The 4,906-nt window shown below is 40.9% G+C and overlaps 1 non-coding gene across 1 annotated transcript; it reads left to right on the top strand.

The window, feature by feature from the left end:
- The first annotated feature begins 4,743 nt into the window (after nucleotides 1–4,743).
- LOC148563760 (small nucleolar RNA R71) lies at nucleotides 4,744–4,851 on the top strand. The gene has a single exon (XR_015884153.1). It is a non-coding gene; the product is annotated as a small nucleolar RNA R71 (small nucleolar RNA).
- Nucleotides 4,852–4,906: the final 55 nt, after the last annotated feature.

Below are 4,906 nucleotides of genomic sequence, written 5' to 3'. Positions count from 1 at the left end.
GGGAGAAGGATGATGAGCGTCACACATAATCATCACCTTCATCACGTTCTTGGGTACGAATGGATATCTTAGAAGCGAAATAAGAAGAATTGAATAGAAAACAGTAGTACTTTGCATTAATCTTTGAGGAACAGCAGAGCTCCACACCTTAATCTATGGAGTGTAGAAACTCTACCGTTAAAAATACATAAGTGAAGGTCCAGGCATGGCCGAGATGGCCAGCCCCTCTGATCTAAGAACCAGACGTCCAAAGATGCCTAATACAATAGTAAGAGGTCCTATTTATAATAAACTAGCTACTAGGGTTTACATGAGTAAGTATTTGATGTATAAATCCACTTCCGGGGCCCACTTGGTGTGTGTTTGGGCTGAGCTTAAGTGTTGCACGTGCAGAGGCCAATTGTGGAGTTGAACGCCAGTTTTTGTGCCAGTTTGGGCGTTCAACTCTGGTTTTGGATCCTTTTCTGGCGCTGGACGCCAGATTTGGGTAGAAAGCTGGCGTTGAACGCCAGTTTACGTCATCAATTCTTGGCCAAAGTATGGACTATTATATATTTCTGGAAATCCCTGGATGTCTACTTTCCAACGCAATTGGAAGCGCGCCATTTCGAGTTCTGTAGCTCCAGAAAATCCACTTTGAGTGCAGGGAGGTCAGAATCCAACAGCATCAGCAGTCCTTCTTCAACCTCTGAATCTGATTTTTGCTCAAGTCCCTCAATTTCATCCAGAAAATACCTGAAATCACAGAAAAACACACAAACTCATAGTAAAGTCCAGAAATGTGAATTTAACATAAAATCTATTAAAAACATCCCTAAAAGTAACTAGATTCTACTAAAAATATACTAAAAACAATGCCAAAAAGCGTATAAATTATCCGCTCATCACAACACCAAACTTAAATTGTTGCTTGTCCCCAAACAACTGAAAATCAAAATAGGATAAAAAGAATAGAATATACTATAAATTCCAAACTATCAATGAAACATAGCTGCAATCATATGAGCGGGACTTATAGCTTTTTGCCTCTTGAATAGTTTTGGCATCTCACTTTATCCATTGAAGTTTAGAATGATTGGCATCTATAGGAACTTCAGATTTTGAATAGTGTTATTGACTCTCCTAGTTCAGTATGATGATTTTTGAACACAGCTTCTTTATGAGTCTTGGCCGTGGCCCTAAGCACTTTGTTTTCCAGTATTACCACCGGATACATAAATGCCACAGACACATAATTGGGTGAACCTTTTCAGATTGTGACTCAGCTTTGCTAAAGTCCCCAATTAGAGGTGTCCAGGGTTCTTAAGCACACTCTTTTTTTGCTTTGGACCTTGACTTTAACCGCTCAGTCTCAAGTTTTCACTTGACACCTACACGCCACAAGCACATGGTTAGGGACAGCTTAGTTTAGCCGCTTAGACCAGGATTTTATTCCTTTAGGTCCTCCTATCCACTGATACTCAAAGCCTTGGGATCCTTTTTATTTGCCCTTGCCTTTTGGTTTTAAGGGTTATTGGCTTTTTGCTCTTGCCTCTTGGTTTTAAGAGCTTTTGGCTTTTTCTGCTTGCTTTTTCTTTTTCTTTCTATTTTTTTTTCGCCTAATTTTTTTTCTTCTTTTTTTTTCTGCAAGCTTTGTTTTTTTGCTGCTTTTTCTTGCTTCAAGAATCATTTTTATGATTTTTCAGATTATCAAATAACATGTCTCCTAGTCATCATTCTTTCAAGAGCCAACATATTTAACATTCTTAAACAACAACTTCAAAAGACATATGCACTGTTCAAGCATACATTCAGAAAACAAGAAGCATTGTCACCACATCAATATAATTAAGCTAAGTTCAAGGATAAATTCGAAACTCATGTACTTCTTGTTCTTTTGAATTAAAACATTTTTCATTTAAGAGAGGTGATGGATTCATAGGACATTCATAGCTTTAAGACATAGTTATTACTACTAATGATCATGTAATGAAGACACAAACATAGATAAGCACATAACATAGAAAACGAAAAACAGAAGAAATAAGAACAAGGAATGAATCCACCTTAGTGATGTCCTTGAGCTCTTCTATGTCTCTTCCTTGTCTTTGCTGCTCCTCCTTCATTGCTTTTAGATCTTCTCTGATTTCATGAAGGATGATGGAGTGCTCTTGATGTTCCACCCTTAGTTGCTTCCAATAATTGTGTGGAAGAAAATGTATCCCTTGAGGTATCTCAGGGATCTCTTGATTTGCAGTCAAATGTTCTACCACTGAGCTATAGACCCTTGATGGAAGCTTTTGTCTTCCCTTTCCTCTTTCTAGAGGTTTCTCTGGCCTTAGGTGCCATCAATGGTTATGAAAAAAACAAAAAAGCTATGCTTTTACCACACCAAACTTAGAATGTTGCTCGCCCTCGAGCAAAAGAAGAAAGAATAGAAGAATAAGAAGAAGATATGGAGGAGATGGATGGGAGTGTGTATTCGGCCATATGGGTGGGATTGGGTGGGAGAGAGATGTTGAATTTTGAAGGTAGTGGGTGTATGGATGTGAGTGGTAAATGGAAAGTAGAAGGGATGATCATGAATGGGAAGAGAGATGATGAGGTAGGTGGGGATACTGTGGGGTCCACAGATCCTGAGGTGTCAAGGCATTTACATCCCTGCACCAATTTAGGCATGTAAAATGCCCTTGCACACAACTCTGGGCGTTCAGCGCCAGGTTGGTGCCCTTTTTGGGCGTTCAACGCCCCTTTGCTGCCATTTCTGGCGTTGAACGCCAGAACCATGCTTGTTCTGGGCGTTCAGCGCCAGGATGCTGCCCATTCTGGGCGTTCAGCGCCAGAACCATGCTCTGTTCTGGCGTTTGAACGCCAGATAGATGCTCCTCCAGGGTGTGATTTTTCTTCTGCTGTTTTTGATTCCGTTTTCAATTTTTATATTTATTTTGTGACTCCACATGATCATGAACCTAAGAAAACATGAAAAACAATAAAAATAAGAATTAGATAAACATTGGGTTGCCTCCCAACAAGCGCTTCTTTAATGTCAATAGCTTGACAGTGGGCTCTCATGGAGCCTCACAGATGTGCAGAGCTTTGTTGAGACTCTCCAACACCAAACTTAGAGTTTGGATATGGGAGTTCAACACCAAACTTAGAGTTTGGTTGTGGCCTCCCAACACCAAACTTAGAGTTTGACTGTGGGGGCTCTGGTTGACTCTGCTTTGAGAGAAGCTTTTCATGCTTCCTCTTCATGGTTGCAGAGGGAGATCCTTGAGTTTTAAACACAAGGGAGTCCTCATTCCATTGAAGGACTATTTCACCTCTGTCAACATCAATCACAGCTCTTGCAGTGGCCAGGAAAGGTCTTCCTAGGATGATGGATTCATCCTCTTCCTTTCCAGTATCCAGGACTATGAAATCAGGAGGTATGTAAAGGCCCTCAACCTTTACTAATACATCTTCTACTTGTCCATAAGCCTGTTTTCTTGAGCTGTCTGCCATCTCTAGTGAGATTTTAGCAGCTTGCACCCCATAGATTCCCAGTTTCTCTATTACAGAGAGGGACATGAGGTTTATTCCTGAACCAAGGTCACACAGAGCCTTAAAGATCATGGTGCCTATGGTACAAGGTATTATGAACTTTCCAGGATCCTGTCTCTTCTGAGGCAATGTCAGTTGATCCAGATCACTTAGTTCATTGATGAACAAGGGAGGTTCAACTTCCCAAGCATCAATGCCAAATAATTTGGCATTCAGCTTCATGATTGCACCAAGAAACTTGGCAGTTTGCTCTTCAGTAACATCCTCATTCTCTTCAGAAGAGGAATACTCATCAGAGCTCATGAAGGGCATAAGGAGGTTCAATGGAATCTCTATGGTCTCTAGATGAGTCTCAGATTCCTTTGGTTCCTCAGAGGGAAGCTCCTTATTGACCACTGGACGTCCCAGGGGGTCTTCCTCCTTGGGATTCATGTCCTCTCCTCTCCTCACAGGTTCGGTCATGGCGCTTATGTCAATGGCCTTGCACTCTCCTTTTGGATTCTCTTCTGTATTACTTGGGAGAGTACTAGGAGGGATTTCAGTGATCCTTTTACTCAGCTGGCCCACTTGTGCTTCCAGATTTCTAATGGAAGACCTTGTTTCATTCATGAAACTTACAGTGGCCTTAGATAGATCAGAGACTAGATTTGCTAAATTAGAAGCATTTTGTTCAGAGTTCTCTGTCTGTTGCTGAGTTGATGATGGAAAAGGTTTATTATTGTTAAACCTGTTTCTTCCACCATTATTAAAGCCTTGTTGGGGCTTTTGATCCTTCCATGAGAAATTTGGATGATTTCTCCATGTTGAGTTATAGGTGTTTCCATAAGGTTCACCTAAGTAATTTACCTCTGCTATTGTAGGGTTCTCAGGATCATAAGCTTCTTCTTCAGAAGATGCCTCTTGAGTACTGTTGGATGCAGCTTGCATTCCATGCAGACTCTGAGAAATCATATTGACTTGCTGAGTCAATATTTTGTTCTGAGCCAATATGGCATTCGGAGTATCAACTTCAAGAACTCCCTTCTTCATAGGCGTCCCATTACTCACATGATTCCTTTCAGAAGTGTACATGAACTGGTTATTAGCAACCATGTCAATGAGTTCTTGAGCTTCTGCAGGCATTTTCTTTAGGTGAATGGATCCACCTGCAGAAGTGTCCAGTGACATTTTTGATAGCTCAGATAAACCATCATAGAATATATCCAGGATGGTCCATTCTGAAAGCATGTCAGAAGGACACTTTTTGGTCAACTGTTTGTATCTTTCCCAAGCTTCATAGAGGGATTCACCTTCTTTCTGTCTGAAGGTTTGAACATCAGCTCTAAGCTTGCTCAGCTTTTGAGGAGGAAAGTACTTGGCTAAGAAAGCCGTGACCAGCTTATCC

This window comes from Arachis ipaensis, chromosome B5 (genome assembly GCF_059453495.1).
Source record: "Arachis ipaensis isolate K30076 ecotype BB chromosome B5, ASM5945349v1, whole genome shotgun sequence".
Classification (NCBI taxonomy): Eukaryota; Viridiplantae; Streptophyta; class Magnoliopsida; order Fabales; family Fabaceae; genus Arachis; species Arachis ipaensis.
The sequence above is the reverse complement of the archived record's forward strand: the minus strand, read 5'-3'. Positions and strand labels throughout refer to the sequence as shown.